General features: G+C 44.9%; 1 pseudogene; it reads right to left on the bottom strand.

Annotated features, from left to right (window-relative positions):
* Positions 1-864: 864 nt before the first annotated feature.
* LOC103651841 (uncharacterized) lies at positions 865-1,517 on the bottom strand (annotated as a pseudogene).
* Between the last annotated feature and the right edge of the window lie 12,007 nt (positions 1,518-13,524).

The following is a 13,524-nucleotide window of genomic DNA, read 5'->3' as shown; positions in this document are numbered from 1 at the left end:
TTTGGATGATGGAGTAGAGCGTGTGCGTGAGCTCAAGCCGATGGAGAAGATCGATCGGTAGGCGGTAGCTGGGCTGCCTCTAGCTCTAGGTCTCCTGTGCTTTCTGTGCATGCTCACAGACCATGCATGGTCCAGCAGACTCGCAGTACATGGTATGTCCCAGCTAGCTGATGCTCTGCCTGATGACAGATGACCTGTGATCGATCCACGCGACCACGGCGGCCGATATTCATGGCGAGGGTCGAGGAAGAGTACAAGTGGAAACAGATGGGATGGGATGGGCAATCGGTCGATGATATGATACACCAGTAGTTGTTGCTGCCACTGCCAGTGCCGGGCGGCCGGTCCCCTACCAGGCTACCACTGCCATCGACCGAGACGAGATGACCGCCGGTGGTCGTATGCCAGGCCAGCCGGCGGGACAGGGCACAGGAGCGCTTTCGATCTGCTTCCGCTGCGTCTTTTGGTCGGAGGCTACGGCGCCAGCGCCATGTCTTGTCCACGTCGTAAAATTGAATTGAATTCCTATAAAATTCTTGCGATTCTAGAAAAACCATCACTTTGGACCTTTTTTCTATCTGCAAGCGCTGCATTATTTTCGACTGGTGATGCAGAGTGTCGGCTCACTGGTATTACCTTCACATTGAGGGCTAGTTTGGGAACTCCGTTTTCTAAGACAAATTAGTTCATTTTCCTTTGTGAAAATAGGAATTTCTTGTAAAAATGTAGTTCCCAAACTAGCCCTAAGGGTCGGGTAACGGTAACGTGGGTAAGATGTGACTTTTAAAACCAATGAAATCGTAGGTCTCGGTCATCTAGAATTTTATTGTAGACGACTGTTTTATTTAAAATTATTTATAGCCTTCAGAGTTTCACCGGAAACGCCGCGTCCTGGTTGCCCCCGCGTCGGGTGACTCGGACGCTCCCCATAATCCCTAGCAGCCGCCACCGCCCCTTCGTGGGCCTCTCCCTGCCGCGCCGCTGCCTGAGCTGGCCGCCGGAAGGTCCGGCTGCTTGCGGGGAGGGCGGCGGCGGGGCATCTTCATCTCCCTCCAGCGGATCTGGGCGGGCGCGGCCGCCAAGGTCGCCGTGAGTTGCTCGTCGGCGTGGTCGGCCCCGGCTTCGCCCCCTCGTGACTCGGGCGGCTGCCAACTCCCCTCCCTCCCCATCTCTTTGCCTTGCCGCCGCCGGAGCTAGCTGGCGGGTTGCTCGCACAGCTAGCGGTGAAGGCGTCGGGCGGATGCTTGCTGCCTTGTCGGTTGTCGCGCGTCCAGCCCACGGTGGCGGCGTCCGCCCACTCAGGCAACGGGCCTGCGGCTGGGTGCGCGTCCACGAGGCTGGCCCGATGGCGGCGCCTACGCGCCGCGACGGCAATCGCTGCTGCTCGGGGTTGGAGGTGTGCCTGGGCTGTGTGCTCGCGTACCGGATGCGCGGAGGGCTGGATCTGACGCCCCCAGGGGAGCGGCGTCGGCGCGCGGTGGGCTGGATCTGGTGCGCGAGGTTGGCGGCCTCCGCATGCCATCCGTCGGAGGCGCCGACAGACTGGTCCCGGGCTAGCGCATGAGCCGGGGTGGAGGTCGGCGTGTCGGCCGGAATTGCAGTGGTGGGACCTCCTCTCGTCTGGGGCAGCATCGGCTAGTGGATCGGGCTAGCGCAGGGTGGTGGTGGCGGCAGGCCCAAAATCTTCATTATTTGTGTGGTACGTCGGGGTACCAGCGACGGCGGAGGCAGCTTGCTGTGTCTCGAGGTTTCGGCCAGACGCTGTGCTGGGGGCTCTTGGGCGAAAGTCTCGGCGACGGTGACGCCCATGGGCGTCGCTTCCCCTATTGAGGGTGTCGCATCCCCAGCGCTATCTTCCTTAGGTGAAAGCCCGGTCCATCGCGGACAGGTGACGGTGGCGTCACAGTGACGTCACTCCCTTCCTGAAGGCGTCGCTTCTGAAGTTCGTCTCGGCCATGACTTTGCCTTCGGCTGTTGCTTCGCTTCTCGGTGCCTGGTATGCGAGTGGAGGTGGGGGTTTTGCAACGTGAAGTCGGAGCTGCTGCGTCAGGGGATGTGGCTTGGCAACGATAACACGAGGCGAACCTCCCTTCTTCGTGGTCTAGAATGTTTCGGAGGTCAGGCAAAAACCGGAGGCAGGGAAGAGGGTTAAGATTGGAAGTCGGAGCTGCTCTGTGCCTGAGCCCGGCAATGATGACTTGTTGAGACCTTTCGCTTTGGGCTGTCTGTCTGCTTTTTGTTTGGTTCGCCTGTTGGCTGCTTTGGGAAGTCGGAGTTGTTGGATGCTCTACATCCTTGCTTGATAACGATGACCTTTAGCAGTTTTGTGTGCTCTTGTGTGGGGTTGCCGCTGCCTGTGTTGTTTGGGCACTCTGTGTCGGCGGTGAGTGCGGTGTCGTGTTGATGTCCCAATCCAACCGACGAGTTGAGTTGTATGGTGTTGGCGTGTTGATGTCTCAATCCAACCACATGTTGTTTGTTGTTTAGTCCGGTCCGAACCACTTCTTCTTAATTAATGTAATCAGCAGCTCTCCTGCCTGGTTCGTTTCAAAGAAAAAATTTATAGCCTTCAAATTCTATTTAAAATTCTTGTATTCTATTTAAAAAAATCAAATTATTCAAATAAACATAAATCAAGAAAATAGCAAAACTAAAGTTGGAGATATTTAAAAGATAGATTATATTATAAATAAAATATACCAATTTGTTATTTTTCTAAATCATAAAAAATAAAAGGTAAAAATAAAAAGTATACTTAGTTATCTATACTTTTATGTTTTTATAAAATACATATAGAATAAAAACTATCTAAGAAACTGTCGTTGTAGAAAACATGCAGGTGGTCGTTCGGACAGCCGACAAGAGCTAGAAAATATGCTGCTGTTGCGATTGGGATCGTCTCCCTTGAATGTAGCTCTGACCACCTCTGAGTGCTAGCTTGATCTATCTATTGTGTTATGATCAGTGAATCGCTATGCAGATACACATACACAATAATAAATAAAATGTTAAATTCTAGCCAAATCATATGGATCGGCCCGTGCTGGTTGCATGGATCGACTCCTTTGAGTCATTTATCATCTTTCCTAAGTCGGTAGATATAAACAAATAAATATAAATCTGCATAAAAATGACCGAAAAGAAAATAAACCTGTCTAAAGCATGATTTATAGGATTATTGGTCCTAGATTGAGCATGCCACACATACAACCAAAGACGTCAGATCAAAAAGCTACAAGTATTTCCCACACCGTAAACCGGAACCAAGGCCGAATAAATGGTAAGCCGTTCATATGAACATTTCATAATTGATCTATAGTATATATCATGCCAACTATCTTAGAAAAATTTGTAACCACAAGCTAATAATCACACGCGTGAACACAGGTCAGGACCTCCAAACAAGTCCATCTAGAATAAATAACGCAATTAAAACATGTAAGATAGGATGTCATATGTATATCCAACTCTTGAGTTACCATATGTACATGTTGCAGCGGTATGCCATAGAATATAGAAAACGAGCGAGTGATACATATCTGATCGTGCAAGATCAATCTAATAATATAAATCTTAAAGAAGAAGAGAGTAAATTGACGCTACACATAATAACTAGCAGAACTTACCAACAGCAACACTAATTACAAGATCTACCTAGAGTAAGGTGATACATCATACTTCCCTCATGCAATCCACTAAAGACCACATCAGGGCGGCATGACGCTTACCTTGAGAAACCCTTAAGAAAGGGACGATGATGTGTCAAAGTGATGAGAAGCACATGCTGCTTAGTGAACGCATGTCTTATGTTTATGATATTGTGAAATCACTATAGGAAACTGGTTAAAAATATGGGTGAAAAACCATACAACTTAATCATGTACATAAGCCAACGAACTTAGACGAAGTTCGCCGGTTTACTCACAAACATAGCCAACAACGTTTTTCGACGAACTTAGTAGTTAAGTTCATGGGGGCTGATCAACTTGAAGTTAGGAACGTGGGAGCCGACGGTCTTAGAGGCACCCATGAACTTAAGTCAAATTAAGCTCGTTGGCATTATCAAAGAACGTGGGTGAAACTAAGAGCGTGAGTTAAAATAAGAATGTGGGTGTCGATGACCTTAATTTGACTTAAGAATGTGGGCCTCCATGAACTTAACATATTAAGTTCATCGGCCCCACGTTCTTAACTTTAAATTTATCGGTCCCCACAAACTTAACCTATTAAGTTCATCGAAAACAAGTAGTCGGCCATGTTCATCGGTTTTCATTGGTAAACCGATGAACTTAGCTTAAGTTCGTCAGCTTATGTGATTAAGTTCGATGGTTTTTCACTCACGTTCTTTAACTAGTTTCCTTAGTGAATGTACATTTTACAGTCCATGGACTTGAAGTGATAAGCACTTCCTAACTAATTCTATCCGAGTAAAGTTTATCTACAGATACACGACCCATGGGGACACCTTGTCCCATAGGTTAATTAGCTTTCTATACAGAGTCTATCAGTCAAGTATAGTTTGCACCAAATCTAGCCAGGATATGGCAGCAACACATGCCCCTATTTTTAATGATATCTACCTATATCGAAAGTAAATTATTACCATAAGAAAGTTTTCAACTATGTGCAACACGTCAATGGCAAAGCGTACTTGCCCTAGTTGCAGACTATAATGCAACCTCTCCTCGGGGCTTGCATTCTGATGCTTCCACTTCACCGACATGTTCGCCTCCTTAGTGGTACTAATTTATACCACTCTCCTCTCGGCGACACAATCATCTTTCACGCGAGAAAACCTCATTCCACATCATGGCGACCTCTTCCTCAATGGGGAAAATTCTTCTTCTTCCTCTGATCCATCATCTGTCATTTCAGTCCTCTCACGTTCCTCTCACTCCATTTTCCACACTCCTTTGTCACCTCCTCGTCTTCTTGATGTTGAGGAGTCATGGGACTACCTCTAGGATATCTATCCGGAGGTAACCGCCTACACATGGACGGACATGGACGCGTCCAACGGGGATGCAACACTTGATAGGTCAGTTTCTCTCCTTGTCCCCATGATTCCCTTAGATTCCAATGACAACTAGAGTTGGGATGGCTCTATCGACAAGTCTGAGGAGTACGTTAGCTCCTCTAAGGATCATGATGATGAGGAGGTTCCATGGGGGAATAGAAGCGGCAGTAGCGAGGAGGCCACCGAAGATGTGCCCACATTCTAGGACTCATTTGAAGACTCCAGCAGCAATGGATGTGGCAACAACGACAACGATGATGATGTCGGCGAGGACAAGCAGTAGTCGGTGAAGCGCTCTAAAATATTCTGTATAAAAATGTATGATCATCTGTGGGGTTTAATCCTTGCATTTTTTTGTAATGCAATGCATGTATTCATATCATTTCACTTTTGCTCATATCTTTGTATTCATAACATGCCTTGATATATGCTAATATCTTTGTATTCATATCAGGTCACCTTTGCTCATATATCTCTTTCCTTTAATTTCCATGCAAATAAGCTTATTTAGTCATGTGCTTGCACTTATCCTTCACTTCTAAGGTACATGTTGTGGGTTTGGTTTGTATGAACTTGCACTAACATCCTTGTTACTAATGCCACAAATTCATGCAAGTTAAGTACTTTAAAAAAACTTAATTCTTTCTTTCACATACTAAAGGTTGTATTATCATTAATCACCAAAAACTGGAGATTTAAAGCATCTAGAATCCTAGTTGTATTTCAGTGATTAATGATAACATTAGATTATTGTAACTCGTGTTTATTTTATAGGTGAAAATTGAGTTAGGTCACATTAATTGTGACTTATTAGGCTTACATGATTTTCATGCCCCTATTGATGGAAGTTAATTATTGGTTTTCAAAAGATGAGAAAGAAGGTTAAGAATCGGATAGTTCTAAGTGTCAGTGGAGTTCATGGACACATAGATAAGTGATATGACCTTTTTCATTTGGTCATACATAAAGGGAACATGAATGGGTAGTTTGACCAAGGTAAGTCTAGTTATGAGTGGTGATGCACACTTGTGAGATCTAGTACTAGGTAGCCTTATGAAATCCCACGAGAAGTTTGAGTTCAAACCCAACTCGAATAGTGTTTAAAATAAGCAATTTGGTGGTCAAACAAGCAATTTGGTGGTCTTGCAGTAGCACTGGACGTGTTCGATGTGCACCGAGTATGTGCCACCGGATAGAAGGTTGCTTTGTTCATAATGGAGTTAACACTGATGTGTTAATTATGCATCGTACTTAGTGCACTAGATAAGGCATCCAAAGAGTCTTGTAGAAGAGTGTGAGAGGTCCTTCACTCACTAGACATGTTTGGTGTATCACTAAATATGGCACGAAGAGAGCACCTAGAGAGTTTGTAAATGAGTGAGCGAAGCTGAGCACCCATGGGATGTATCCAATATGACGCTGGACACGGCTTCGAATAAGGCACTCAGAGAGGTCTACAAACTGTGCACCTCAAATAGTATATTCAACAAACGTGACTGTCGTGACACCAGTCATGGCACCAGACACCAATATAGTAATGACTAGTTTTAGAAACTAGTCAATAGAGTTGCACTGGACATAGGAGGAGGTGTGCATCAGACATATCTGGTGCACCCACAAAAGTTGACTGGGGGCAATGTTGACTAGTTGTTTTCAACTTCTACATGGCATCGAAAACAAGGCAACACAAGTTAAATTCAAACCTTCGTTCGTAAATTATCACTTCTCTGAAGGGATAACTTAAGGACGAAGGTATGAAGAAGGTTGTGCATAGAACATTGTTTAAATGGAAAGATGATAAAAACGACATGAACTCGTCTCGTATGCCTTGGTATTTTTATTCCATCTTCTTTTTTATCAAATAAATTTACAAACATACCTTCGGCTTATTAGCACAAGATAGCTCGAAGGTGCTTTGAAGGCTAAGCAGAGCGAAGCTAGGGCCCTCAAAAAGGGTACTTTATGCAGGGCATTGTTCACCTATTTATAGGGAAGTTGAACAGCTTCGTAGGTAATTACAATCATGCCCATAAAGTTTAGACACATGTTTTACAAATAATATAGGTGTTGACTCCATTTTGCTTTGCATATATAGGAGAGCCACATTTCATTTCTCGAACTAGAGGGAATAGACCTATTTGCTTGCCGGGACCGGGATATGATCACCTTTGCTTGGTTCATAGCAGCTGGTGGATACGGTTTCATTCTAACCTTTGTTGACTTCGGGCAAGGTCAAGTAAGTCATGGGATCTATCTAGCTCATAAAGTGCCAGTGCCATTGAAGACTTGGCTATCAGTTGTATTGGACCCATGACCAATAGAGAGGTTGCCATTACGGCCTGTGTTCGGAGTACTGCTCCTCCAGAATAGAATGGTTCACACGTGAAAGTGCTTCGAAATATGAGGTTGAGAAGACCTGCCAGGTTCTGTCTCAGTGGATTGAAATCTCTATCGGCAAGCGTACTTAAAGGAGAACTGAAAAATCAGTTAGAGGGGCGTTAGCGAAGCTAAAAATAATAAACCCACCTAAACGTCAAATGAAGAAGCTGTAATAATAGATATAGAAGAATGCCTACCCTTGTTCTTAATATAAGGCCGCCAAAGTTCGAGTTTCCTTCCAGAGCAATCTGAAGACTCCTTCATATCGTTGCCTTTACGAAAAGATCGAATCTCTTTAATATAATAAAATATCTGGGCGTAGCGTAAGTGAAGTCAAGCTCTGTTCATTTGAATTCCGGCTCATATGTTGAGCGTAGACAAGTCTTTCTCAAGGTAGGTCTTGCTTGTTGCGAAGTCCGTTTTCCGGCCTTAGAAAGCAATTTCTCTTTGCCTCGATCAGTAGGCCCTAACGGCTCTATGTCCACCTCAATTTTGAGGGATAGAATAGAATATCTTCTTTGTGAGTCGGGGTATGTATCCTTTGATACAGGTAAGGCTCGCAGGGGTGAAGTGGGAAGTTTTTACTGCCGGAGAGAATGAATAGAAGTCTTGCCTTGCTTCTCACGTTTCTGTGTTCGTAGAAGCTTGGTCTATGGTTTCCTGTTTGTTAGCTTTGCTGCTCCAAGCATAGTTGGTGGATAGCTTAAAGGTGAGTGAGTGAGTCGGCAGGCTTATGTGATAGTAAGGGTCTAGTAAGTCAAGGGTGCCGCAGTCTATATCTTAGTTTAGTATAGTACGCCCTTAAGTGACAGAAGGAGGACAGGGCGCTAAGCAGAGAAAGAGCTTCCAATGCTAGAGGCGCGTGCATTGAGTAAGAAGTTTGATTTGAGGAGGAGCCCGAGAAGAAGCTTGCCGCGTTGAGGGTTGCTTCACTTTCCGCTGGGGCCTTGAGGAAGGATAGGGCTGCAAGGATACTAGCAAATTGGCTGATAGGGACCGGAAGCGTATTCGAAGAATTGTAGAGAGACCGGGCGCGGCCTAATTCATGGTTTTCTTCCTTGGGAAATCCTCTGCCATTTTGCCTAGTCTGAGAAATCTTCGTATGTTTCTTTACATGCCTTTGTATAAAGACAATCATTGTCGGACGGACTTCTTAACTTAATAAAGAGAAGGGCGCGGCAGTCGACTCTGCTCCTTGGCTTGGGGTGGGGAGTTCCGCTTTCGGAATACGCAAATTGGACTTCTCCATTGGAAAGAGCATTGGATTTCCATTTGCTTTCTTGGGGATCACCACTATCTCGATTTTGACACCGGCACTTAGGGTAGGAGAAGGAGAAAGAGACAAGTTTCCACCTCATCCGAGTCAGAGCTCTCAGTGACTTCCCCCATAGCAACGGGAGATGATCAGCCCATCACCCTAAAGGAAAGGAAATTCGAAGAAATAAGATCTGATCTTTCAGTGAAATAAGCATCTACTAATCTAACTAGCGAACCAATATGTCTATCAATAGCCCTGGGTTCTTACCTTGTCTTGACTCTTCACCGAGTGAAAGTGATACACTACTACTTTAGGTTCGAACACTACGGCATGTTACGAACATTAAGGCACCTATCCTTTCAAAAAGGAATCAATGGCGAACGTACGCTATCCAACAGAAGTCCCGACCGATATGACTATTCATCCTTAAGCGAATGCTGGAACGAAAGTAACCCTCGAAGTGAAATAAAAGCAAAGGGCAAATCAACTAATTGTTCTCTAATACCACCTCCTCCTGTATCTACTATTGGTTGACTGAAAATTCAAAAAAGAAAAAGTTGCACATCTTCTGAAAAGATAAGGGCTCGGTATCGGCTCAATCGAACAAGCTGAGGTATATAGGGAATAGTAGAACATATTGATTATCCTATTGGATTGGTTCCGCTCAGTCGAGATATGATGACTCAATAGGCATTGAGAGTTTCGATTCAATGTGGGAATGACTAAGACAAGTTAGGCTAAACAGATATGCATGCACCATAGAGGTTTATCCACCATAGGTTTGTACACAAGAATAGTAGTCACAGCGAGGGATGCACATAAATCAGATCTGCACTGGTATAAGTGATAGGTTTTGGAAACAGCATAATGAACGTAACGCACAGATGGAATAGAACTAAATGGAAAGTCGAGCCTGCTGATAGGGGATGGGATCACCTTCAAATCGATTTAAAGTGGCCTTAAAAGTGGATTAAAATGGGTTTCTAAAAAAGTGCAATAACTTAATTATCAAATGCCAGGCTTATACCATTACGACTTGTGATTTGTTTACGGTATGGACTATTGAACAAGTAGTTTTACGGTGATAACAATAAGAAGAAACAGTTTCCACTAATGAGCGGAGGTAGCCGTCACTCAGTAATTCATGTTATCTCACTAGGCAAGTCATCCCTACGCCAAGTCCAGTTGGCTACCGGGATCAAACCGCTTCGCTTGCACAGGCCTAGAAATTCTAACAAGAACAACTCCCTAGCTGACATCTTAACCAACTACTTCGTAAGAGCCCCACCTCCGAGAAATTACCAGAGGATCAACAAAGCAAGACAAGCCAGACCCTACGGCGTCTTTGTCTATTTCGTTCACTACTCCTCCTGAAAATGCTAGGCTAGCCAGTACTATTGAGTACTATGGACTATGGTGTACTATCGAGAGAAAAACAAGTCCATTAAAAAAGAATAAACTTCTATTTAGGAGGGAAACGAGAAAATGCATAGATCAATATCTGCATGAATAGCCGCTGCATAAACAACTCTAGCTCTAACTCAAGAAAAGAACTACAAAGAACAAAAGAAGAGTTTCTCCTCTGCAAAGTAACAGCAAGTGAAATTAGCTCCCTGTCGGGATAGAGATTCTCTATTATCTTGAACTCACTCACCAATACTTTAAGATCGTCAATAGCACACTACCTCTCCAAGGCAGTGCACTATTTCCTCAACAAAAGAGAAGAAGTAAACGATTGCCAGGTTGTAAGCACTTTGAGATATTGGCCTTCGGCTTAAGATAGTTACTTGACTTAAAAGCATTCTCGAGATCCTTATCATTTAAGGAACAAGAAGAGATTGTCTACTCTCGGCAATGTAAGAAGGTTCGTGAAATAGCACCCTGTCGGGGATCAAGATTCTCTATTATCCAATCCACATTCCCACTCTCCTTATTCATACATCAGTTCAGCTACAACAAAGAAGATATCCTTCCCATTCGTCTTGTCAGTCTTTCATTTCTTTGGTTTAGTTAGGAATAGGCATGAACTAGGCTAGCAGTTGTCACCAAAGCAAGGGACTAGCTTATCTTTTCAGCGAGACTCTAGAAGATAGGCTCAGGTCAAGCATTCCCATATGCCGGTAGAAATCCTTCTTAGCCCTCATAAAGCATGCATCACAGAGTCATAGGCATATGCTCCTTGATAAACTAGTTGGCAGGCTAGGTTCCGTAGTCAAGGCCGCAGGTTTGTGAAGAGCCGAGCTAATTAGGCGACCCACAGCACCATTTCATCGAGGACATGAGACGTGGTAAGCCAATTGGACCTGAAAAGGAGAGACAAGCCAGGACCCGAGTGGTTAAGTAGTAGCTGCATTGGTGCTACAGCCGACTGTCGTCGAGAGGATTCGGCAGGCGAAGAGTTGCGATGCTATACTTATGAAAATAAGAGCGATGGTTGAGAACAGCTGCTCCCTTTCCCCGTATAGGCTCTGCTGGTACATTCCAGTTCGTAGAGCGAATCTGTGTCCCAGACGATCGACTGACAGCTGAAGCCTTTCAGAGGCTTACGAATCGTGATATACGATCCACTCTCCTGTGATACTAAGATTTCTCCGCAGGATCCCTGGGATTTCTACTGGTGGAAAAAGAAGGTATGGGAGTCACCTTCCTGCAGACAGAGATCGAAGAGCTTGTATTGGAACCATCTCATCCCATTGGTGTTTAGAACAACGCTTCGCTCCTTAGCGGCCTACTCAAACACCTACTAAAGCTACTCAGGGTACTTCTTAACAAACCATGTCAAGCTACCTTGCTAGTTCTATTCCTGGCTATCCGTGGGTGGTTCATATCCAACTACTACTTGTTGCCCTTGCACAAATGTCTATCAGCTATTCCCATGCCTATCCTTTAAATAAACGTATCTTGACTAAACGCTTATCTTCTATTTCGAACTCAAAACTACTACTTGTTTCGCTCGCCTATCTAGCTCTATGAAATACGGATATACCGGTCCTAGCGTTCTCCTTCAATGGTCTGTTCCATACTTCTTTCTATCTAGACTTGTTAGCCTCAACGTTACGCATCCGTCCTATCCCGTGTCACTAACCCTAGCCCTATCCAACCAAGCCGCTCTTCCTCATTCGAGCTAAAAGCTCTCCCTCGTCCAGGCATCCGGGCATTCATTTCACTGCATTTCCCTCATTCAATCACTGCATGAAAAAGAAGCCATGATTGCATTCCACTTGTCGTTGATAGGACAAGTTCACTGACTATATGCGAGTAAAGACTACAGGGAAGTAGTCTAAAAACAAGTAAGTAATAAGTGGATTCTCCCTATAGAGCAGAGCATAGTGACAAAAGTTCCATTTAGATATGGTTGTATCATATGTATATAAAGAATGTACTCGCAATGAACTGGCTAAGTCCAACCAACCATGATGGCAGCCTGCCCCCCTATAGCCAAAGCAAGCGATAGCAAATAGTGATTTTATGGAGTAAGCTTCGCTCCGCGCCAATTAGAAAAAAGTGAAAAGACTCTATGCTCTGCTCATATAGATATGGGATTCCTACTGGGGTTCATGACAACTATTGTGACTAAGGCAAAACGTGAAAGAAAAAGGCCGCTAAGGAAAAGCACCCCGTTTAAAGAGATCCTATGAGGTCTTTGCTATCGCTTTCCACTTTCCGGGGAGGCTTGAAAGCTACTACTCAACAAGGTCGAGCTCCACGATGGACCATTCAAACTTCATACTACCGGGACAAGGACTAGACTAGACGGCTGCTTTCTCTGTTCATGCTCCGGCATAGGGGATCTACTAGCGGTAGGATAGGGGACAGAGTGCAACTAGTTCCCGAAAATGACGTTTACTTTCCTTAGGATCCATTTTCTAGAAAGTTTGTTTTCCTCTCGCCAATTATTTACGGAGCTAACTTGCGGGTTTGCATTCCAGTCTGCGAGCAATGCAACGAAGTGCGTCTTTCATACCAGGAGACCCCACTGCAGCTGGCAAGGTCACCGGGATACGGCCGTCCTTTCTTAAAGAATGGAAAACATGGCGCTATTGTATCCCCATCCCCAGCCTGTTCGGATCATCTTGGCATAGCACACCTCAAATGCTTTCCATTCATTACTGGAAGAAGAACAGCATTTCTCTATGCGCCAATGGGAATGCCACTGTCTTTTCTGAACGGAAGGGTACGTACATCCGTATGGAACCTGGCCAGTGCTAAAGAAGAGGAGGAGGGAAATGCCAGTGTTGTGCCGGATCTCTTTCTTGGAATGGAATCATACTTTTGAACGGCACTATTCCACGCGCCTCTAAATCCCGTAGGGGAGCTCGCGAGAGAGCGGTCCGCTTCACATCGCTAACTGAGATGAGACTACTTCCTTTCCTAACTGAGATGAGAAGACTTAGACCAGCTGACATATCAAGCAGTCAACCTTCTATTGAGATTGAGATGGCGATATTGAGATGGTATACTCACTTCTACTTCTACAAGCCCAGGAAGGAACCGAGAACTACCACTTACTTTGACTATTATAGAAAGCGGGAGAAGGGAGGGCAAGCAGTTTGCGGCTCTAGACTAGACAGACAACTATTCTTTCTGGTGCAGGTGAGAATAGAGCCTATCCAGATCGCGATTCTACATCAGGAGAAGCAAATACATGGGATGGGCTACACACACTCATGACTAAGACAAGCAAGGTTTCCGGTGAAAAGACAGATTCCTAGCTGGTAAGGATAGGTTTCATAGACAAGACAATCCAAGAAGGGTTCCTTTTTCTTAGCTTCCTTCTCCTTGGTGTGGTGATGGGAGGTTTCTTACAAGGTCCGTTCTGTTTCCTGCTCTCCGGTTTCCTGTGACAAGACAACTCGATTCTCTGGTTCTA

This window comes from Zea mays, chromosome 3, assembly GCF_902167145.1.
Source record: "Zea mays cultivar B73 chromosome 3, Zm-B73-REFERENCE-NAM-5.0, whole genome shotgun sequence".
NCBI classification, from domain to species: domain Eukaryota; kingdom Viridiplantae; phylum Streptophyta; class Magnoliopsida; order Poales; family Poaceae; genus Zea; species Zea mays.
This window is presented reverse-complemented; position numbering and strand designations above follow the sequence as displayed.